General features: G+C 45.9%; 1 protein-coding gene across 3 annotated transcripts in view; it reads right to left on the minus strand.

The window, feature by feature from the left end:
• Positions 1 to 24,869, minus strand: part of Ston1 (stonin 1) — a 46,392-nt gene that overhangs the window by 11,293 nt on the left and 10,230 nt on the right. Inside the window, exon 1 of one of the 3 annotated variants that reach the window (XM_034514301.2) lies at positions 9,083 to 9,227. The exons of 1 other annotated variant lie outside the window; for it this stretch is intronic. The gene's annotated coding sequence lies outside the window, so the exon portion shown is untranslated. Of the gene's footprint in view, positions 1 to 2,661; positions 2,791 to 9,082; positions 9,228 to 24,869 lie in introns of those variants that run through there. One more of the 3 variants, XM_076942461.1, reaches the window with a different exon arrangement.

The following is a 24,869-nucleotide window of genomic DNA, read 5'->3' on the forward strand; positions in this document are numbered from 1 at the left end:
TACAGTACTCTTCAAACTCTTTCCCATACGCTATTTTAAATCTTCTTGGAGCTTCTTCTAGGGCTCCTTCACAAACCCAAATTCTATCTCTTAGAACTTGTACCCTAGTTTCCTTAAGCAGGCATGCCAGGGGCAAGTCAGGATGCTCCAATCTCTTCAGGAAGGACAGCTCACTAATCCAACTGCATCTTCACTGGGTCCAAACTCTTCTATCCATCCTTTATCTTTTTTTATCATACATATATTCTCCAGCTTTCCCCAATAATATGTCTGGATCAAACTGTCTATTATTAGAGATCTCCCCTCGTGGGGGCTCTCACCATTGCTTACTGGTCCAGTAGACCCAGCTATTTCTTCCTCCATCTTGTCCCTTGTATTTTTCATGGATATCCTTGTCCTGAGTGACCCAGGTCCAGAGTTCCTTTTTCTTGGAGTCTTCAATTATCTTGACTACTAAAATTTCAGATTTCTCAAAAACATTTCCTGTGTCAAATATTTCCTGGTACAACTTAATCATCATGAGATAGCTAAGATTTCCCAGAAAACAATTAAGGCCTTCAGCCTCCACCTCCAGAACCCCTCATCCCAATAAGCCTGAGTTGGCTGCTTGAATGGCCAGGACCAGAACAATTGGTTCCTAATAGACATCAGAGCCATTTCCTTCTCTAGTAACGCCCTCAATCCCTTTCCCAGAAATGTTTACCATAGTTGTATTTAAGGACAAATATGGTATAGACAAAGGCAAAGCAGACAAGCAGACAAGAAAGAGCAACACCATTTGTATACTAGAAAGCCAGAGCTGCACTATTCAGGTTGATCGTGTTCCTGCAGCTGAAACTGTGTCATGCAGTAGAGTTCACAACCATGTCACACCTGACAAGATTAATTCAAGGCCAGCCTGGGCTACACAGTGAGTTCAGCCTGGCCTGAGCTACAGTGCAAGCCTCTATCTCAAACAAACAAACAAACAAACAAAAAACAAAACAAAAAAACAGGGGCTGGGGAGGACCTGGGATTGGTTCCCAGCTCCCACCCATATGGTGGGTCATAAGCATCTGTGACTCCAGTTCTGTGAAATCCAACAATGCACTTTGCTGGCTTCCATGGCACCAGGGATGCAATGGTGCATGTGCGTGCAAGTAGGCACACACTCACACTCACAGAAAGTAAAAATAAATAAAACAAATAATAAATAAACAAGTTAAAATACAACAGGCACATTGTATAACAATAAAGGAGTCAATGCACGAGGAAAATACAATAATTGTAAGTGTCTGGAACCCAGCATTAGAACCCCAAGACCAAGGGAGCAAACACTGACAGGCATGAAGGAAGAACTAGACGGCTATAGGGGTAATACCCAGGTAGACTGTTCTATTTTACATAGAAGTCTTGAACAATCTCTTCCACCAAATGGGCCTGCCAGATACACACAGCATTCCAGCACAGACTAGAGTGGACAAACTTTCTCAAGCTCACATGGAAGAGTACATCATGTTAGACCACATGACAAGCTTTAAACTTAGGAAGGCTAAAGTAATATCAACAACAAAAGGGAAACGCTTTGCTTTTGTTTTCCACCAACAGAAAATGACATACAAGCAACCTAGTACCAGGTGAAGAAACAGCACAGTCACGGTTTCACAAAGAAACCGTGTGAGTGAGCCAGAAAATACTGTGAAACAAAAACACAGCTGGGTGTGGTGGTACAAGACTTTAATCCCAACACTCAGGAGGCAGAGAAAGGCAGAAGTTCCAAGCCAGCCTGGTCTGTAAATCAAGTCCAGGACAGCCAGGGTTACACAGAGAAATCCTGTCTCAAACAAACAAACAACAAAAACCAACTGTGAGTCCAGCAGCTACACTACCAGGACCCCGTGAAGGAAGCTCTCAGAGAGCAACCACTGCAACTACAAGAGGATTTAATTAGTCCAATGCATTGGGGCCGCTTGCTCAAGCAGAAGAAGAAGCGGTGGAGAATGCACTCGGGCAGAAGCATATATACAGTTTGAACAAGGCGGGTGCTTTTGGTGATAAACTGGACGGTTGGCATTGATGGGTTGTGGGGGACCCTCTATCGGGGAGTTACCTGTTGTCAGATGGCTCCATATGTCTGATAACCCAAGGTTTTTCTTGGAATCATGTGTCTGCACCCTTTTTGGAAAGGGAAGGATCTTGTGGTTTTTCTTGGGACCCTGTGGCCTCACCCTTCTGGGAAGGGAAGAGGAAGGGGGGATTTTCCAAGGACTTTATACAAACAAACAAACAAACAAACAAAACAAAGTCCCACAGATTTCTAAAATTTACAGTGGAAGTCGTGCTAAAAGTAAAGTCTACAGTCATAAACGGCCACATTAAAAAAGAAGAGTAAGCTCAAAGAAATTACACAGCTCTACACTCTTGAAGCTCAAGGGAAGTTGTTAGCACAGGTAAAATAACACGCAGACACAGGAGAGTGACATACAGAAAGAAGACAACAGGATAAATACTGAGCCATTGAGTCAGTGCTGTTGAAACTGATGAAAATGGAAAAAGGAGACTCAAAATTAGAAATAAAAGACATTGAGTGGGTTGTCAGAGTGTGGGCAGACCAGTCAGTGGGACAGGTTAGGGAAAATGGTCAAATTCCTAGGCACACGCAACCTGCCATGCCAAGCTTACCAAATCAATAGAAGATCTTGGCTGGAGACCTGCTACTGCACAGAACTGGACTCAGTTCCCAGCACCCACAGTGACTCCGGTCCCTGGGGATCCAACCACCTCGTCTGGCCTCCACAGGTACATACACCCAGGTAAAACACCCAAACATATAAAATAAATAAATCTAAAAGAAAGAAAGAGAAAATCTGAACGGACCTGTAACTACTGAGAAAGACAGGTTTCATCATGACAAACTTCCTAAAGAGGAGAAGTCCAGGATTGTTGGACATTCTCCAAGGCATTCTCCAACTGGCTTTATAAAACTCTGATGGCTAATAGCTGGGCAGGAAGCAGAAGGCGGGACTTCCTGGAAGAGAGAAAGGAACAATGGAGAAAGGAGAGAGAGCTGTGGGAGATTCACCAGCCAGAAGAGGAGCAAGAAACAGCTTCGGGGACTTAATGAGAGGTGACTAACCAGTGACTAACCAGCCACGGCAGAACTTGGAATAAACTGGTTAGTCAAGATACATGAGCTGGTTGGGAAGGAGCTGAGGCTGTAAGTTCATAGCTATAATAATAATTGTTTCTGTGTCAGCATTCAGGTGCCAGCAGAACAGAGACAATACGGCAGCCATACAGGACAAAATGGCCTCCCTACCAAATTCTACAAGCCACTCAGAAGAAGTAATGTCAGTCCTTTACAGTCTTTCAGAAATTGGAGAAGAGGGATTGCTTCTAAACTTGATTTATAAAGCCAGCTTCACCCTAATCACAAAGCTAGACAAGGACCCTTAAAAACTGAATTAATTATTTAAAAACAAAAAGCACTACAGGCCTCTGAGACTGAAGAAAATGTGGTCTGTGTATACAAGGAAATATTTCTAGGTCTTAAAAATCAATTTTCACCCTAGCCACAGCACTGCTGGACCCTGACTACTGCATACGAGGTGAACGAAGTAAGCCAGCCGCAGGCATCTACACCATGGCCTCCCTTACACAAGGCATTTGAAGTCAGCTTCAGAGAGCAGAAAGTAAAGCAGTGAGCGCCAGGCAGTGGGAAGGGACAAAGGGGAGCCACTGTTCCGAGGGTACAGCATTTCAGTTGTGAAGGGTGAAAGCATTGGGGCGATCTGGGGCTCGGGCAGTGCACACAGTTCTGTTAAAACACCACAAATCCTTACAGCTAATTTAATGAACAATGGAAAAAAAAAGAAAAATAGAAATAAAAAGCATTCCAATGGAAGTCACAGAAATAAAGAGGACTGCACAAGACTGTGGGTAGACCAACCAACGGGATAGCTAGCCTGCGCTATTCACTTAAAATTGTGTTACAAAGTATAGCTTTCACGTTCCTTCCCACAGTCTCCCCACACACACTGCCACACTGCCGGGGTGAGTCGGGGAGTTGGGGGGTGAGTCGGGGAGTTGGGGGGCTGTATGAGAAGCATAGACAGTCAGCTTGGGAGTATCTGACTCAAAGCTTTGTTTGTCTCAAGACAGGGTTTCTCCGCGTAGTCTTAACTGCCCTGGAACTGACTCTGTAGACCAGGCTGGCTTCGAACTCTGAGATCTGTCTGCGTCTGCCTCCCGAATGCTGGGTCTAAAGGTGTGCACCACACCATCTGGAAATTCAACGCATTTGAATGAAATCACTAAGTTTTCATTAGAATGACTACTATGTAGCTACTTTGTTAGTGGAGCAGAAAACGTAAGAGAAGCTAAAAATCCAATAAGTTTATAACACACTTGTACCCCACCCCCAAAATATGTTAAGTTTATCATTCAGAAGAGCCTTGACTCATGACTTACCAAACAACCTGTGCTGTGCACACCTGTGTACAGACTGAAGTGCCCCCCCCCCCATCAGAAAGAGGCAACATTCCTGTATGCAGCCTGAAACCACCCATCAGCAAGGGGACAAACTCAGGACTGACTGAGATACAATTCATAGATCATAGGCCACTTTCAAGACAAACAAACAAAAAGTGTGCACTTAAGTACTGTTTAGAATAATAACAGAGTTGTGTGTCCATTGCCACTAATTCCAAAACATTCCTCCTGCCCCCAAAACAAACCCTAGACCCACTGCAGGCACTCCCTACCCTCTACTCCTTCCTTGGCCCAGGAATTCACTTTATCTTTGTGAGTTTGTCTTCTCTGTGAGCATTTCTATTGAGCCAATGCTGTCTCCTGTGGTATAACAAATTATTGAAATTAGTCTAAAGACACCAAAGGTGATGAGCTGTAAGGAGCACATTCCTGAGAGTAGTGAGGTCACGGGAATCCTGGGCACTACTCTGCCACTGGCTGGCTATGTTCAGAGTCTCTTCAAATACCAAGAGTTGGTTATACTGAAACAATCTTTGGGGTTCTTTTCAGCATTAAAACAATTCTATGGCAATTGATATCCAATTGAATGTGTATTTCAAAAGCAAAACTATTGTTACCAACTCAGTTCCAGGGCCTCAGTGCCAAGACAACTCTGTGCTGTGAACCGGACTTGAGACTTCGGGTATGGCTGACAGGCTACACCATTACTTAGAACCACTCTTTTAAACCGCTAGCAAACAAAGCTCCAGGAGCCCCACTGGACCCGGTAAACCTGCTGGCACGAAGCTCCTGGGTAAGGCCTCCTTTCTCCCCCTCTGGTCGCTGCTTGTTTGATTCACTCAAGCTTGGAAAAAGAGCAGACACAAAGAAATAGAAGAGGAAACCTGGAGCTGCGCTGAGGACAATGCCTGAGGTCATTCTGCATCTTCTTCGCATTCCTGGGGCCTTTAACACACATGGAGGGGAGCCGGCGAAGGGGGTGGGGTAGGGAAGGGGAACCTCATTGTAGGGCGCTGCCCAGCAGAAGCAACCTCCGAAAACACGGGCCCCTGGGACCTAGCAGAGCCGCCAGAAGGCTCAGGGGCCCAGACCCATCTTCGCCCCACCGTCAGAAGGAATCCAGTCCAAACAGTCCTTCAGAACAAATATTTACTCCTTCTGAGTTTATTATGTTAGAAGAGAGATGAGAGAGCACAGTCTTGCTGGGATCCATGCCTAGCTTTTGCCACTTCGAGTTTCCCTGGGTAGTTTGGGGAAATGGGTGTAGTTTATTTTTCCGTGTTGTGCCTCTTGTGAGACAAAGAAACTGATTTCCACACAAAGAAATCAGCCCATTGATGGGCATCCCTCTGCCCATTTTTTTAAACCACATCTCATAAAATACCTACAATCTTGAACCCAAAATCCATGCAAAGATCTCTCATTCCTGGCTCCCCAGCCAGTGGTCAGCCTCGGCCACCAAGGACTCTGGTAGTTCCTCTACAGATGACCGACCGCGGCTGGTCTGTCTTCCTCTGTGCTTTGCCCTGTCACCTCTCTTATCTCTGCCGCCCCTCCCTCGGTATGACCTCATCTTTCTCCCACAGCCCCCTCCAAAGTCAACAACTAGGACTCGCTCCATCCAAATGCTTTCCTTCCTCCAACCTCGTCCCTACTCCAGAGCCTGGCGCAGAGGCCTACTCTGGCAGGGGAGGTAAGCACCAGGGAGCTTGGCACCATCTTCCTTCAGTGGCTCCAGCCCCCAGCTGCCTCAGAGTGCTGAAAGGCAGCTCAGCTTAAGCTGCAGTCTCTCTTTACCTTCAGGCTGACCCCACCCCCACAGTCCTCCCCATTCCCACCCCAGGTTGGCAGCCACGTTGGGTCAGAACAAGCTCCTAACTCTCCTGACACCCCTTCCCCCAGATGTCATTACTGACAGCCATGCATGAGAAACATCTCATTTAAAGTTCACAACAGCATTTGGGCACCTTCCAAGGCCTGGAATCTAGTTAGTTCAGGGCCCAGGAACTCCAGACTCCTTCCTGTCTCTGCTACTTTCCTCAGAAGCAAAAGTTCCTCTGTCTGACTCAGGCTCCCTCCCTGCCAGTGAGGGCATGCTTTCCTGTGGCCTCAACCCTCCAGAAGTCTGTGTGCAGTCCATCTGGATTATAAGCAAACTTCTAGAACACAGCTCCAGTCAGGCCCAGAAATAGGGCAGGACACCAAGATTCTGTCTAGAGCACAGATAGAAAATTTATTGTGGCAGAGATTTCTAGAAACCCATCTTTGATACTTAAGATTCCTAAGGGAGGTGTTTGCTTCTCTGTAAAACAACAGTTTCTTCACAGTAGCCAGTTCCAAAGCAGCTTTGGGACAACTCAACTTGAGAACAGGTTAAAAGTAGCTGTGTTTGGCTACTCCCATCAGGGAAAACGAGGCTACAGAAAACCACGAGTCGCCCTCTTCCCCTCAACAAATACAGGTGCATTCAGAATCTGCTAAGAGTTTAACACCCTCCAAACTAGGGGGTCTCCACAACAATTATCCCTACCCTGTTCTAAAGGTGTGTGAGCAACAGAATAGGTTACAGCGAACCTAAAAACAAAACATTATTCTTATTGTCAGTTAAGAAATCAAACTCTTGTATTGCTACAGAGATAACCATGAATTGCTTTAAGTAAATAAAAATTAGCAATACCCAAGCTGAGAAGATAGCTCATCGGGTAAAGTGCTCACCCTGCAAGCATAAAGTCCTGAGTTTGATTCCCCAGAACACACATGAAGCCAGGCACAGCTCTGTTTGTGGGGTGTATGTGTGTGTGTGTGTGTGTGTGTGTGTGTGTGTGTGTGTGTATGTGTGTGTGTGTGTATGTGTGTGTGTGTATGTGTATGTCTGTGTATGTGTGTGTATGCGCGTGTATATGCGTGTGTGCGCACGCATGTGTGTGTGTGCGCACGTGTGTGTGTATGTGCGCACGCATGTGTGTGTGTGCGCACGTGCGTGTATGTGCGTGCATGTGTGTGCATGTGCGTGCATGTGCGTGTATGTGTGTACATGTATGTGCGTGTATATGCATGTATATGTGCGTGTATGTGTGTGCACGCGTGTGCGCGTGTATGTGCGTGTATGTGCGTGTATGCGTGTATGTATGCGTGGACTGTGCGTGTATATGTGTATATGTGTGTATGTATGTGTGTATGTGTGCGTGTGTGTGTATGTGTGTGTGCATGTGTGTACATATGTGTACATGTGGACTGTGTATGTACCTGTGTTTGTGTGTGTACATGTGTGTGTACATGTGTGTGTACATGTGTGTGTACATGTGTGTGTACATGTGTGTGTAGACTGTGTGTGTATGTGTGGTGTACGTGTGTGTTTATGTGTGTGTGCGTGTGTATGTGTGTATGTTCCCAGCATGTCTATGGCCTGGTGGGATCATCCCTAGAAGCTGGATAACCAGCTAACATGGCCTGGCATACACAGAAGGAGACCCTACCTCACACTGGGTGGAGGTCGAGGACCACCCAGGTTCTCCTCTAGCCTGCACACTTGAAACATGGCACCAGCACTCATTAACATGTGGGCATGCACACGTACACCATACATACAACCACACGCAAAGGAAAGCAACAGTACCGCACCTTCCATAATAACAGTGCCCCGTCCGTGCCTTGCAGGTAAGAAGCTCTGCTGTGAAGCAGCATCTCAAAGAGCGTTCCAGCATAAACTCTCAAGTCAGGGGTAAACACCGTCTATTCTCTCAGTCAGAAGCTTTTTCAAGCAGGGATCGTGTCTCGTTTGTAAGGGCATTTTCTACTTTACCTTTAAAAACTTGGCAAAATACAGAACTCCAGACATTGTTGATAAAATAACTCAAATGGACTTTTCTCCTTTTTCTAAAGTAAAAGGCGCTATGTAGCCCCCCCCCGACACACCCCCACCCCGCCTCCCGCTCCCAATTCAAAGAGTGTCTAGGAAGAGAGTGTGAGTATTCTGTCTGGCCAACGAAACACTTACCAACAATGCTTCTCTAACAGCTGCACATGCATCTCATTCCCAGAGCTTCAGACGAGTCAGAGAGGTTAAGCTACTTGCCACAAGTCACCCAGCTAGCAAGAGGCAGAACCTGGCTGAGACCAGGTCTGTTTGATGCCAAAGTCCAATACTCCCAAGATCCCCTTGACCTCCTGGCAGAGTGTGCTGTCAACCCTTCCTCAGGGAAACAGCTCCCAGCTGCAGAGGTCTTTCCCTAGTCAGGAACGAAAGAAGGATGAGCCTGGAAAGAGTTCGCTTCTCACTTACCACATTTGCTCTTGGACCAACAGGCTTTAGGGAAGGCAAACTCTGGGACAGAGCGCGCGCACACACACACACACACACACACACACACCTCCAACCCTGAGAGTGCATAAGAACAACAGCCTAGCCATAATCAGGCTAGGCTTACTTCTGAGACTAGCTCTGTTAACTCAGCCTGACCTGCTTCTTGTCCCTTAACTGGTCCTTCCGAGCCGTCTTTGTGCACCAACTGCCCAAATCCTGTCTTGCTCCTTACACAGTCCTTCCTCCCCTCCCTCCCAGGCTCCCTCTATTCTGCTGTTTTTTGCTCTCAGCCCTTCTAGTTTACCTTACTTTTCATTGGCTTTTCTTCAGAAACCATTCAGAAGAGGAACATGCAAAGTTCTATCATCTCCTGCAGATTGTTGAAATCCGACTGGGGGCCTTTAGCTGGTAAAGCAACATTCCAGATCATTTGTGACTAAAGGCTTTGTCTCCACATCATTGCTGGTCTGTGGAGAGGAGCAGACTCGTTTTACATGGTCCCTAATATCTTGCCCCTCTGTACATGCCAGATGTTGGGGGAAGACTGATGCTGAGGCAGTCCCTGGAAGCTGTCAGCTGGACCCCATTCGTGGTCAGGCAGACTCCAGCTCCAGCCTCTGGGCTTTTACCAAGGCTCAACTTCTCTGGCTCTGGCTTTTTGCTCTGCAACAATGCTGAATAATCTAGAGAAAGAATGTCTTAAGGTCAATATCTGTGCGGTTTCATTGGCTGCTCTCCCAAATAAGGAGTTCTCAAATTCCTGCATGCCAGACTCCTCCAAAGCAACTTGGTAACCAGATGGACCCTGGCTGCCTCTGTGAAACCTCCGGCTGTGTGCTCTAGAAGGGCTGGGTCCGTCACTAGCTGCTGTTACAGGGTTGGTACTAGGGAAACCAAGCCTACGGTGAGGGCGTCATGAGTAATTCCTCCAAAAACATTTGCTGTGATCAGTCCCACAGAAGTTTTCTCTTGAAGAGTTTGAACAAAACCAAAAAGGAGCATGCACACGCCTCGCCCCCATCTAGGCCACTCAGAGAGGCCAAGGCGGCAGGAGCCATATTATTAGCACATATATTGTGTACCCCATATTATTCAATCACAAATATGTGCGGTATTTTATTCTTGTGACAGGAAATACCATTTGCACAATATTAAACCACAGCATAGTCTCCCAGTGCCTTCAAAAATTATCAGCTTCGGTTTCAGCTCCATTCCCCAGCCCACCCCTCCTTTGTGGCAGTTAACCTTCACTTTTCCTAACAATTTGCTGAAGCGTGTTTCCTAGGTTTTGGGAGTAGTGACAGATGCTTGCTCTCTAACCAGACTCTTACCAAGTCCAAAGCCTGCTTCTAAAAGAATCCCATCAACTGTGCCCATCGAGACCTGAGCAAATTGTGAACACTGTTTAAGTTTGCATCCTCAGGGTGCCTGCCTGAGAAAACTCAGGGCTACCCAAAGACTATGTGTATCCTCCAGCTCTGGAGACAGGGCCCCGGGCTCCAAGGGAGAGCAGGAGCTGACTCTGATGAAGCTAGTATGTAACCATTCAAGGCTCCTGTGGACCATCGACTCCTGCTTTGTCAAGTACAGCCTGGGCTACACAAGTCCACACTGAGCTGAGGGTACTTGAGCTGGTACTATCTTTCACTTGCTTCTGATTATAATCCCTTCTTCCCCTCACATGTGAGCAGATAGCAAACCAAACTGCCCCCAGAGGGGTCTTCACAGGAACAAAACTTTGGAGCTGTGTAGGGCATTATGATTTTAAATTGTACTGTTTGGGGGTGGGGAAGCGGGGAGCTGTCTGTTTGCTGATGTATTGGTATCTTGATTTGTTGTGGTGCTAGGGGTAGAACTCACAACCCTACCTACACTAGGCTTGAGCTCCACCATTGCGTTGTACCCTCAGCCTTACATTTTTATGTCTCACGTTCTGACATTTGAACAGGGACGCGGCACTATCACACACACTACAGAAACTTGCAGTCGCTCATCTGTCCAATGGTAACATGAACATTCACTTCCCAAGCCCAGCATGGTGGCTCACCTCCGTAATCTCGGCCCCTAGGAGACTGAGGCAGGAGTGTCCTAAGACCAGGGCCACTCTGCACTACACAGTGAGCTCACTAGGTTACCCTGTATAGACTGAGACCATCTTTTAAAAATGAAGCAAATGAGCAGACAAATGAGTATTTACCTCATGTCAACTGCCTCATAGTAAGTACCTTTATAGGTTTTCCTTCCTCCCTTCCTCCCTTCCTCCCTCCCTGCTTCCCCTCTGCCCTTAGCTTGTAGAACCCATTCTTCTAGTAAGGATGAACAAGCTCTGGAGGCTGGAAAAGTATTAGCCTATTGATTGGAAGCCCTATCTGGAACAGTCTCTGCTCAGCCTAACTTGGGACCATGCCCTACCCCTGGTTATGACGATACAGCTTCTGTGTTGATTTCCGGTGCTTGAATTCCCCTCAGGGATGTTTCTTTGTTGTTGGCTAAATGTTTGCGTCCCCACAAAATTCATACATTGAAACTCTAATTTCAATGTGATAGTGTTTGGAGACAGGGCTCCTTGGAAGGTGAATAGGTAATGTAGGCAGAGCACTTAGGAGTGGATTATGTTAAAAAGGAAAACAGAAGGCCGGAGGGAGAGCAGAAAATCAGCTTGCTGGCTGTGATGAAAAATCTTCATTATCAACTTAACTGGACTTACAATTGCCATGGAAACACACCTCTTGACGAGCTATAAGAGTATTTCTAGGAATTTTTCACTGAAGAAGAAAGACCTACCATAAATGTGGTTGCTTGGTAGACACCAGGCAAGAAGACCGGTTGTGGGCAAGTGAGCTCCCTGGAGAAGTCCTATTGCCTTGCTCAGCTGTGATGAGTCTACTCTGGACAGGCAGAGTCCCAGAGACTTAGTCCCAGGATTGCTTCTTGCTACAGGTGTGCTTTCTCTTGTTTGTTATTACCACAGCCTCATTTATGTGGCTTGGTGTGAGTGGACACTGGGAGACCCTCACTGCCTATTGCCTGGTGTGATTACTTCCTGGGTGATAGCCCACCCTATTGGGGACACTTCCTGCAGATCAACATGAAGATGAACTTTCATGAATTAATGTTGTTTAGATGAATTAATGACTTTATAGAATTCCTGATCTGATTCAAATAACTTTAGAAAGAAAGTTTAAGGAGATGGTTTTAGTTGTTTTGCCAGAAAGATGTAATAATGTTAGAATCAAGAATAGAACGTGCCCCCTCCTCATAGAACAGTAAGTAAAGGCTACATAATAAGGAATACAACCAGCTTTCATAATTACACTAAGAAGAGAAACAGGCTTGGGACAGATTTGTGATCAAGGAAAAATATTCATTCTAGGTCAGGTCCAAGGATGAGGCCACAGGTGGATACCATGGTAGAAAAAGGTCATGTGAAACTGTTGCTTTGAACTTATAATGAGCTTAGAGAATAAAACACTGCTTTAAACTCACTACCAATATCCTTCTGTAATTTCCTTTTTGTGTAACATTTTATCTATGAGGTGATTTTTTTTTTTTACATAGAAGACTTTTACCTACAAACATTATAAAAGCTGAAAGCAAAAATAAAAGTTTGGTGTAGCCTTTTTCTGCTTCATCCAGTATGTGTGTGTGTGTGTGTGTGTGTGTGTGTGTGTGTGTGTGTGTGTGTGTGACTTTCTTTTCTCTCTGGCTCACAAAGAGTTATCGAACTCCAAGCTTCTGGCGTGGCCAGTGGGAGGCCCATGAGTCAAAAAGAAAAGAACTTAAGCACTATCAGGGGAAGTTAATAGCCAGAAGCCATCAGCTTTGGGGCCCAGAATAGCAAACAAGACTTAAGTTGGCAAAAAAGTCATCAGTGTTTGGCTCCAATCACCTACATCATACCTCACTGGTTTTTTTTTTTTTTTTTTTTTTTGGCTACATGGACACCTAGTGGACCTCTGCGGGTACTACCATCAATGGGCTGGGGTACCACACTAAACAAAAAGAAAACCATGAGCTGACCACCAGCAGTCACCTCCCTCCTTCTTGACAGTGGATGCAGTGTAACCAGCCACTTCATGTTCCTGCCACCGCGATGGACTTCCCCCTCAAACTGTAAGACAAAACAAGCCCTGCCTTGAGTTATTTTCAATCAGGTATTTTGTCACAGCAATGAGACAGGAATTAATACAGTCTATCTCCCATGAGACTACAATGAAGGATGACGATCTGCAGCCCTCACCAGAACCCAACCGTGTTGGCATCCTGAGCCCAGGCTTCTAGCCTCCAGACCTGAACTGAAGAAATTCTGAAGATACCATCTCCCAAAGTAAGAAGTCAGGGTGAGTGAAATTGAAAGAGAGGGGAAAGAGAGAGAGAGAGAGAGAGAGAGAGAGAGAGAGAGAGAGAGAGACAGACAGACAGACAGACAGACAGAGACAGAGAGAGAGAGACAGAGAGAGAGACAGAGAGAGAGAGATCTAATGTGCTTAAAAATCCTGATATAAATAAAGGATTGACAAGTCTCTTCATGGCAACTTCTTCCAACATTTGTGTTCTAATACATTAATGAAACCTACCCATGTTCTCAGAAGTTTGCACAGTTAGAGAGAAAGACACACCAGAACATGGAACTAGAGTGCACACAGCTGGCTTTCACTCTGATCACCTCAACCTTCTCTGTCTATTGCTAACTTCTCTATTACAGCCTTGAGGTTTGGCTCTTGGCTCTGGACCCACAGTGGTGTCTTTGAACTAGTAGACTCCTAGCATAGCTCTAAGGACAAGCAGTAGCCACATGTCCCTTCCTTGTTGCAGCAGTGGACCACATAACCAGATATCCTCACCTTTGCTTCCCCAGACAAGAGTCAAAAACTTTCACATAGACTACTTCTGCCTTTGACTGGAACAAGCAGGCAAGGACATCCTCTAGGCATTGAGGGCAGCATCTAGCAGCTCCTATCACTGTTCATCTGGCCACCACACTAAAGCTTCCTGCTCTCAAGCTCTGGGCTCTGGCCTTTCCTGGCCAAGGAATAGAACCATAAGGGTGAAAGCGGTTCAGACTGTTCTATGAAGTAGGGCTCTAGAAAGCTACACAATACTCAGTATGTGCTCTGCCTGTGGCCATGGGATCATAGCTGCCCTTTCCAAATTACGCCAAGTCCCAGAGCCAATCATCTCTCCTTATCACCCACTGGTTGGATCTGAGATCTGTCCCAGGAAAAAGGTCTACCAAGAGACTAAATACCAAAGACTATCTTAAGAAAAGAGAAAATCAAAGGCTGGGCATGCAATGGAGGTGTTTGCTGATCTAGGACAAGGTTCAGTCCTTCAGTATAGAAAGGGGAAAGCACTGGTCACCTAGAGTTGAAGCTGAGCCACTTTACAGGGACAAGAATGGGAAGAGAGAAAGACACACCCAGGAAGGCCTAGGTCGACGCTGGGCTGAGACGAGGGACAACACAGATGTGGGGGTTCATGATTAGGTCATTAGATCTGGGGAGATTAAGGTGGGATGAGTAAGACCAAGCCACCCTTCTAGAACAAAGGCCTCTATACCCTGCACGGGAGCTGGGTCCATGGGCATGTCTCTACTTACAGCTTCCAGAGCCCATTTTGTTCCCTGAGTTCACAAGTTCCTGACAATCCTGATAATGGCCTTCTCCATGATCTATCCACCTTCTGCTCACAGGAGATGCATTTGAAAAGGATCCTGGGGCTGCCCACTCTCCAGAAAGTTCCACCCATCCTGGCCATCAGAAGGAGGCAGACAGACATTCTTCACTGGGGTAAGTGCCTCATACAAGGCCTGCTTTCAGGGCAGCCTTCTGACATTTGGCTTCTATGGGCTCTTCAGTGGAAAAGAGAAACATAGCCAGGGAGAAATAAGAAAGGGCACCAACCCCAGTGGCCCTGTGGTTACCAGACCACCTCAGCTCTTGGGCTTTGGTTATGAATTCTTTTGGGAAACCTCAAAAAGGCTGCTCAATAAAACTAGCTGCAGGGGGTCTGGTTATGATCACACATCTCAGACATGCAAATCTTCTTCCCAGAAGCCTGTCATCCTCCCAAGAATAAGCAAAGACTTAAATAGTTTTTACTTTATTCGTGTGTGTGTGTGTGTGTGTGTGTGTGTGTGTGTGTGTGTGTTAGCCAAGGGGAAAGCTTTAGGGTTTTGTGATAGGTGGTTAGGTCTAAGAGAAACAAGGCCAAACTGCCTTCTGGAAGGGAAAGGAACACACAGCCTGCATGAGTTCTGGGCCCTCAGGCAGGTCTCCATGGCTACAAGGCAGTGGGTAGATTCCTGAAAGTCTAAAGGTCTTAGGGACCAAACTCAGGTCATCAAATTTGGCAGCAATCTTAGTGGAGGGCTAATCAAAATCAATTCCTTTGCTATAAAAATCTATATAGATAATAAAAAAAAAAAACTTGTCTTAATTAACTTGTAATTATTTTGGTGTTTTGAGAAAAGACAAAGCATTAAATGGCCCAGAGAGGACATTTAATACTCTAAAATGGAATTCTTCCCCTGTTACACTGCAGGCTTTGCTCACACTTCAGCTTGCAGGGACAGTCATCTCGGAGAGCGACGCTTGGAGGTAGGCTCTGAAGCATGTACACACTGTGTCTTAGTACACACTGTGTCTTAGTACACACTGTGTCTTAGTACACACTCTTGTAGCACAAGCTTCTCACTGAGTGAAGATTGCAGCACGACCCCTGAGTCCTGGCTTCTGAGTTATACACCCCAAAGACCACATATATGTCCAGTAATGCCTGGCGGGTGACAGGCAAAATTGAAGAGTTCAGGGTTCGAGTACTAAGTCAACTCCCTGAGAAATAAGACGGTGAAACTGTTGGGTTTGAATGCTTGTCTCCTACCACACATACAGGTCTACGATGAAACTTAATCTCCACCATGACAGTACTGGGGGGCGAGGCCTGTGAAGGGGTGAGCATGTTTCAAGAGCTCCTCTTTATGAGTGGGACTGGTACCCTTACAAAAAGGCCCTAGAGAGCTTGTTAAATTCTATCACATGAAAGCACAGAACAGAGCCAGCTCTAACTGGACATCAAACTTATTGTCACCTTGATCTTGGATCCGTTCCCAGGGCTGCAAGCAATAACTTTCTACTGAGTGTGTACTCTCCAGGCTTAAGGAGTTTTGTTATATCACACACTGAACAGCTGGAACACACAGCATCTGGGACACAAAGACTGAGGAAGACAAGAGAGATGGCCACTGCTACAGGATCCTGCTCCTAAGGGGCTTCTAACCTGGTAGAAAAGACAAAAGAAACAACAAATGGATGATAGAATGTGTTCATCCTCTGCTGTCCACGGAAGGCTGAGAGTGGACAGCAATCCAGGCTCCTTGACTCGGTTGGAAGCTTTCAGGGGAGAGGTTCCTGATCAGGTAGAAAGGCGATAGTGACAGTAGTGATGATTTCTGTTGACTGGGGTCATGTGCATGTCAATACCAGGGGAAAGACATTCCCCTACGTGGTCTTAGTCTCCCTGGGAGCAAAATGCATTCCTTTCCTCATCATCACGAAGGTGAGACCCGGATAACCATGGCTGCATTTATGCCCCACAGCAAACGAATCTGGTTTTTTTCCAGGGCCAGAGCTGGCTGTAACTGACCAGAAACACCCACATCTACACATAGGCTCCACCTACCAAATGAGAGAACAAAATTGTGCTTGCTTTTGTCCTTGCCACCCCCATGGAATTCCACAAATGTGTATATGTATGAATATGCTTGAGCCATCACAAAATTAGAGATTTTTTTTAAAGCATTGACTTAGACCTTAGTTATAAACCAGGCATCAAAGATCAGCCTCCACTCATGTCTTGATCCCAAATATAGATATTAATAATATTCATATTTCCAGGTTTGAGACACATTTGCAAAACACATGTTAATTCTATCATATGTCAGAAAGTACCAAAGACTTTGAAATTATTTTGTATGGAAAAACAGATTGGCTGTGTGTAACCAGATAACAATGGCTGCATCTGCCAAGACAGGGGCTCTCCCATAAACCTCTAAGGTCATGGAGTTCATATTCTGATTGTGCAGGCTCTGTCTCTGAACTCTGGGTGACTCCTGCATATTTGAAGGTCATCCCTGGTGCCTTTCCATAGTTCTGCTGGGCAAGACACTAAGCTCCTAACATATCCAGCTCTGCCCAGCGGGGCTCAGCCAGCTCTCAGTGCTGGCCGCTGGCCAACCCTAAACCCAGTTCAGTGATCCTCCCACACCCATCTATCCACCATGAATACATTCTTCTCTTGCTCATTGCACACAGAGGCCCCCTGTATAAGTTCCCCATGCTGTCAGGGTGGGACTTGATCAGTCAGTGGTGAGTAGGGGTAGTGGTATTCTTATAGCTAGCTCTGCATCTCTCTCTGGCTCTACACTTAAACTTGTCCCTGACCTCAAGTGATTGCCAACATTCCTTCAAACTCCCACAAACCATGAGGATTCATTCTCCCAAGAAGGAATCTACTGCGAAGTGGGTGCCTCCCTGCCTGACTCTCAAGGTTGCAAGGACTCCCGCAAGCACACTGCAAGGGCCACAAGAACATCTCCCCTCCCAGTCTTCCCAAGCCCCATGTTTCCCCTCCTCTATCAGGAAAGGTTGTTTCCTATCACCCTGATTCTGGGTGGCTCCTGGTTTCTCTATCAGGTGCAATATGGCAGAAGAGACAGCTCAGAGCATAGACAGAATGCCACTTTGCTGCTTGGTGGAACCCTGGGAGGAAGGCATGGAAGCAGAGGTTTGGGTGTCTTGACCGACACCTTCAGGAATGCCATTCCCAATCACCATATCTGCAGCCACGGGGGAATCTCTGAATAGGGACACCCAGCTGAACCGATATCATCCACAGACACAGAAGACAGCATAGGAACTCTACTTTTCAGCCTCTACTTTGGTGAAATATACCTATGTGGTAAAAAATATATAAATGTTATCATTTGACCATTGTTTAGCATATATTTTCCTGTCATTAAGAACATCCATGACCTGGGGAGATGTATCTATGGGTAAAGGAGCTTATTATTCAAGCCATATAATCTGCGTTTGGATCCTGAGAACCCAGACACAGTAGTGCAAGTACCTTTAATCCCAGCATGCACCTATGGGGAGATGGGAGACTGGGACAGAAGTCCAAGGGCTCGCAAGCCTGGCTCATGCAGTAAATAGACCATGTCTCAAACAAGATGGAAGGCAAGGACCAACCCCAAAGGTTTTACCCCCAAACACATGGCACCCCATGTGTTGCTGGAACATACACATACACACATACACACACACACACACACTTGTACACACACACACTCTCACACACGCACCCACTGTTAATTACTGTCACCATCCATTCCCAGAATCGTATCTTTCTTAACTGAAATTTTACACCGACAAAGCAGTAACTCCTTGCTACGTCCTCCACCCCCTGTAACCACCGCTTCACTTTCCCTCCTCATGAACTTAACTATTGTAGGACCTGTTATGACTGGAGTCTTGCACTATTTATCCTTTGAGTCTGGTTATTTCTCTTAGCATTGTGTCTTCAAGATTCATTCGTACTGAAGCAGGTATCAGAATTCCATCCTTTGCGAGGCTGGATAATACTGTGCTGTATGTATGGATAGACTGCATTTGCTCCTCCATCCAACCACTGATGAAAACCTCACTGCTTTGGAGTGGCGCTGTGTAGCAATAGCCAAGTAAATCAGTGCCGTCAAGGCTAGGACAGCAAAGTCTGACAGAAATATAGCGCAGACCCGGGGAAGCTCAGTGTATGTATGTTTGATGACTGGCCCAGAATCCAGGCTGGAGATCCCAAAAGCACTTCTCAGAGAAGGTTGGTTGTGTCCTCAAGTCCTCACTCAGGCCTGAGACTGATGGAGTTTCCCTCACATCTGAGTTCTCTGTCCTAGCGTAGGCTAAGGACCTAGAGCCCAGGAAACATTTGGTAAAAGAACCTTATTCCAGGTAAGTTTCCATGAATCCCAGAGTATCTCACAAGATCTCCAAGAGGAAAGAACTGTGCTCAGGAAGGTACAGGGGAGCAACTGTTTATGTCTGGCAAGAAAAGGGGGACTGCAGCAGCACAGATGGCAGCCTCAGGCAGCCTGGGATCTCGAAGCACTGGTTCAGAACCAGGTAAGCAGTCAGTGCAAAGAAGAGACGGGGTGGAGGCCTGTGAGAGAGATGCAGGGTCCCAACTGAGCCAATAGGATGGGGTCCCTATTTAGCATCCTTTCAGCTTTTTGTACCTAATCCCCAGGGCTCAGGAACAATAGAGCCTCATCTTCCTGTAAGAGAGTCAAGGGCAGGGTTTGACCCTTGGAATGGTATAGGCCATGGAGGGTAGTGAGAGGCGTGACCCACACTTAGTTATACACTGAGCCCTGATATGCCTGGGACAGCAGTCTTCCCTCACTACCAAGGGCCCACATCAGTTCCACTGTGTCTTTAAACCTTCAGACATCAAGTCAGCTACCAACTGCATACCCAGAACCCCAGGTCTGCCTTCAAGGTCTCCATGACCTTTCACACTAGACAGAAACAGCTCCATCTTTTTTTGTGGTTTTGCCAATGTGTAGCTACCAGGACAGCATATGGTAGGAGCCAGCAACTCTCCTCAGGTTTCCTTCACTTATCTCAGGCATTGACTGTAAAATGAGGCTCTCAACCTTTAAGGACAGGGGTTGGGGGGAGCTTCACACAGCACGATGATAAGTGTGTCTGTCCTTGGAAGTCTGAAGCATTGGGAACTGCTGCTGCTGCTGCTATCAAGCTTGGGTGCAGGCTCCAACTCTGAGTCTAGAAGGGTCTGGGACTGGTTCCCAAGCAAATTCTCCTGGTACAATGACCACACAGAGAGAAAAGCTTTGCTGCAGTGTGAATACAGTGCTGTTAGCAAACAGAGCATGCTGTCCAGGCCAGGGCCGAGCCAGGAAGTCAGGAAACTGTGTCCTGGCCCAGCTGGTCTGCCAGTAAAGTAAGTGTGCCACTTAGCCACTCTCAGGGCTTCTTTCTCCATGTGCATAATGAAGCTCACAAGTCATCCACATCCAAAGAAAAGGGAAGAAAGGAATGGAGAGAGACAGAAAAAGGAAGGAAAGGAGGGAGGGAAAAAGGAAGGGAGGGAGGAGGAAAGAGAGGGAGGAGAAGGAGGAATGCAGGTATTTGGGAGGGAGGTGTGTAGCTTTGAGAAAGCCAAGAAAGATACTGGGGCAGGCCAGCTCCTGGAATAGCCTCTCCAAGCCTGAAAGCCAGGGTCTAGGTTAGACATTCCTCCAGCAGAGAAAAGCAGAAGGGAAGGAAATGAGGCCTCCCATCAGCAGCAGCACAGGCAAAGCTCAGCTCCGAGCAGGAAGCCTCACTCATTGTAGTGGGAAGTGTTAGGATGGCCCCCTGGAGCCCCAAGCAGGACCCCCAAGCAGGACCCCCAAGCAGGACCTCTGAGCAACCCACATGGTAACACACAAAGTATAATTAGAAAGTTCTGCTATGAGGAGAGAAAGCAAAGACTAATTGACTAAATTAGTCTTTAGCAAAGACTAAATTAAAATTAGCAAAGACTAAAGAGAAAGACAAAGACTAGAGTCTGCAGAGATCACAGTCACCAGGACAGCAAGTGGCAACCATATCACACCACAAATAGCTGGTGCATCCCCATCATTTATTTATCTCACTACAGGAAGAGGTATGAGATCTGAGAGGTTAGGGGTAGGAGGGTCTCCTAGAATTAATTTTTTAAAAACAGCCTTAACGTAGTCCAATTTCATAATTCGGGTCTCTCTCTCTCTCTCTCTCTCTCTCTCTCTGTCTCTCTCTCTCTCTCTCTCTCTCTCTCTCTCTCTCTCTCTCTCTCTCTCTCCCTCTCTCCCAAGAATGTCCGGAATGAAGGTGATAAACACCCATCATCTGAGTGGGCAAGGGGGCTCAGTGGGAAAGGTTCCTGCCACCAAACCTGGTGACCCAAATTCAATCCCAGGAATCTGTTGACATCTGACCTCTTTATGTGTGCCTATGTACATAATATACACATACACAAAATAAATAGTTGTATTGTACATAACTAAGGGGAGGGGCTGAAGCTTCTGGCCCTTGGGAATTGAAAGGGGCTTCAGGAGGAGTATGGCATCTGTGGTGGTTAAAATGAGTATAGCCATAGCTATTTATTTCAAGAAAGTATAGGCTCATATATTTGTATGATCAATTACCAGGGAGTGGAACTGTTTTAGGAAAGACAACAAGACAGAAGAGGTAGACACTTTTACTTTATGCAATAAAGGTCAAACCTTATTTTTCATCCAGAATGAGTGAGTTCTTTCTGCACTGGTGCTTAAGTATGGATGTGTGTGTATAAGTATATAAATTGATATGACAGATTGCTGGGCCCAACAAATGAGTATGTGATAATGAATGTGTGTGTGAATGTATGTATGAACATGTGTATGAATGTGTGTAAGTATGTGTGTGTGTATGTGTTTGTATGTATGTATTTGTATGTATGTGTGAATGTATGTGAATGTATGCATATTTGCTTGTGTAAATGTTTTTCCTTTTGCAAACATGATGCTCTTCTCCTGGTTCAATAAGTTTATTGCTCCAAACCTCCCTCCTGCCTGGCAAGGGATGGGGGGGGGGCCTCTGGGCAATTAATCCTCACTTAATCCCCACAATGTTAAGCAACGGGTGTTAATTCACCTGGAAGCCTGCAGCTCTGACTTCAGAGTAACTTAGAGTCAAGACAAGTAAACCATAGAAGGCAACCTTAATCTCTCACAAGATTAAGTCTTGCCCCTGCTGATGCTCCATTCCCAATGGTCTGCTTCAGAGAACTGTCTCCTGTGAGGAGAGGCTACACATGCATACAGTACAGAGCCTCTCCAGGGCCTCTGTGGGAGCTGGGGAAAGACTCCCCTCTAATCTGACAGACAGGCTTGAAGGGAGGCTGGTGCACAGGGTGAGCACATGTGAGCAGTGAAATAAAAACATCTGGCAGAAGAGGGGAATGTGAGAAAGGAGGAGGCAGATCCACAAGCAGGGGCTGTGGAAGTTGACCCACTTCTAGCACTCCATACAACTGACACTCAAAGACTGACAAAGAGGATGACGTCAGTACACAGACAGAGTCCCTTCTCACTGGAGGGAAGTGATAATCTGTGTCTTCTTGAAGGACCTGACTCTTTCATTTGATTCTCAGCAATGCTCTGATCACTTTTCCTACAAGGTATTTTTTTTTCTTACTGTTAGGAGCACCTCTTTTCTGAAGGGAAACAGAGCAGCCATGGATCTCAGGGAGAGAGGAGGTGATGAGGACTGGAAGAGGGTGGGGAGAGGGGAGATGGTGGTCAGGATATATTGTATAAGAGAAGAATAAATTAAAAAGAACAATTAGGAGCAACTGACTAAATGGACACCTCCCCATGACTGGACACCACCAGTCACAAATGAAGAGACACAAATGAAGAACAAACCTGAAGCTGCACATTGCAGGGGGTGGGGTGGGTCTGGTTGTAAAGATTTACAGACTAAAGCACTGCTCTGTATTAATGCTAAAATGACATAAACAAGGTTTGAGCTGGGCACTGGTAGTACATTTCTATATTCCCAGCTCTAGGGAGGCAGAGGGAAGGATCAGCCTTGATGGGTAGCAAGGCCCTGTCTCGGAAAAGAGAGGATGGGTGGGGAGAAAAAGGGAAGAGAAAAGAAAAATAAAACAAGACTTGTAATTGTAACTTCATTTTTCTAAACTTCCAAATTGAATATGGGTTGTGGTGAACTAGAGAAAAAAGCATTCAAAGGGATGAGCCACGGCCAGTATGCCAGCCCTGTCTCTGTATTCCTGGGTCGTGGCTGTGTCCAACTAGATTCTCAGTGCTGTCTTCATGAAGCCTTGGCTTAGTTCCACAGTGAAAAGGCTATTTTTATGCATGAGCCACAGATATTGCAATGGAAATGTATCTGTAATTCCAATCACATTTTGTTTTCGTGATGATTTTTTTCCTCTACTCAAGAACATGCATAGCTATCATCTTCTCTAAATCTTCTTTTAAAATTATATTTGTGTGTTTCTGTGCTGAAGGTGGGGCAGTACATCAGTGGTCAGAAGACAACTTATAGACCTCTGTTCCCTCTTCCACCACATAGGTCCCAAGGACTGAATTCAGTCCAATGTCAGCTTGCAAAACTCAACATTCTCTGAGCTAAATATAGATGTCAGGGAACGCAAATGAGTGATGGTTATAATACAGGCATATTTCAGTCTTGGGAATTTCCCAAGGAACAGCGAGCCGAGTTTCTCCTCCTCCTCTGGCCATGTCTTCCTTCATGCATTTCTACCTCTCCATCTCTCCCATGACTCAGACCCTTCATATCCCCACACAAAAATATCAGCGAGGAGACTGGTGCACTTGAAACATTAACATGAATAACAAAGTTAAGGGTTTGTTTCCTTAAAAGACAAATGCACAGACAAATAAAGCAAAAAGGTGATTCTGGTTAGAGGGACAGGATCCTTTGGTGACCACAATCGCCCTGCAGAGCAGCCCAGCAGTTAAATGCTTAGAGATACCAAACGGCCACATGGAAATCTTAAGGAAGCTCATCTAAAGGCATTCTAAGTTGATTACTGAGAACTCAGGAGCTATCTGGAGGTGTGGCCACAGCCTCTGATCAGACCTCAGGAAGCACAGTCCTTGTTTGAGAAAATCTCAGCAGACGGTAACATTGGGAGGCGACTGCCCAGTACGTATGTATGCCCAGTATTTACTATTTCCTGTCATGTCACTTGGATTCAGATACACTTATTGAGGTAGGCTTTCTTATTACTGTTTTTATAGAGGAAGCAACATAGCTTTAAAGACGTGAAATGACTTGCCCAAAGGTGTACATCTAGTTGGTGGCAAAGCTTGTTTTACGGTCAAGTTCTGCTTAACTCCAAAGTCTATTTGTCTTCCCTTGTGACTTAGAGCTGAAGTGGAGATGGTGAAGACAGAGGACTGTTGTGAATCTGATTTCCTTAAGATTTAGAAGAAAGGGGGCTGGTGAGATGTTTGGCAGTTAAGAGCATGTACCGTTCTCTCAATGGACTCACGTTTGTTGCCCAGCCCTGGTATGGTGGCTCACCACTACCCATAACTCTAGCTCCATGGGATCTGAAAGCCTTTTCTGACCCCATAGGTGCCTGAATATATGTGTTATACATTCACAAAAATATACACAAATACACATAAATAATAAAAATATAAATCTAGAAGTAAATATAGCTATGGAAAACCACACAGGACACAGTATAGGCAAGACATTTCTCAACAGAGACCCATTATTACAGAGGAACCCCAACAGCACAGGAAACAGCCCCAAGCATTAACAAATGAAGTTCCATGAAGCTAAAACAGCTCTCTAGAACAAAACACACTTTTGTCAGCAGAGTGAGCAGACATCCCGCAGAATAAGAGAAAATCTTTGCTACCTGTGGTTCAGGCAAGCGCTGACTACACAGAATACACAAAGACTAATACAGAGAACACACAAAGAACTACAAAAACTAAACACCAAAATCAAAACTAAAGAAAAATTACCAATCAATAAATGGACCAATAAGTGTTAGGAGCCGCGTGAGCATGACAGCATTCGCCATTACAAGATGGCGTTGGCATCCTGTGCTCGCACAAGTAAACAACTAACTGCGCAGGTGCAAAAGGCAAAAGCGCGCCAAAGTCACTGCCCATCCCTGGGCGTATTATGGGTAATGAGTGAACAGCCAATCAGAAGTGAACACGCCACTCTAGGGTACATATAGCAGTGCCTTTCCCGGGCTTGGGGTCTTCCGCTTCTGCTGATACAAGAATAAAGCCTCGCTGTGGTAACCACCTGAACACCGCCTCACGTGTCTTTTTCGCGGGCAAAGGGGACACAGAGGGGCTCGGAACAAATAAGCTAAACAGTTCTCATCTCAAAAGAAGAGATACAAATGGCCAGTAAATATTTTTAAAGTGTCATAGGCTAAACAGAAAAAGACACCTTTCCCTTCCACGTCTTCAGCTGGCCAACATACAGAATCTGCC

The sequence above is a fragment of the Arvicanthis niloticus genome, chromosome 11 (assembly GCF_011762505.2).
Source record: "Arvicanthis niloticus isolate mArvNil1 chromosome 11, mArvNil1.pat.X, whole genome shotgun sequence".
Taxonomy (NCBI): Eukaryota; Metazoa; Chordata; class Mammalia; order Rodentia; family Muridae; genus Arvicanthis; species Arvicanthis niloticus.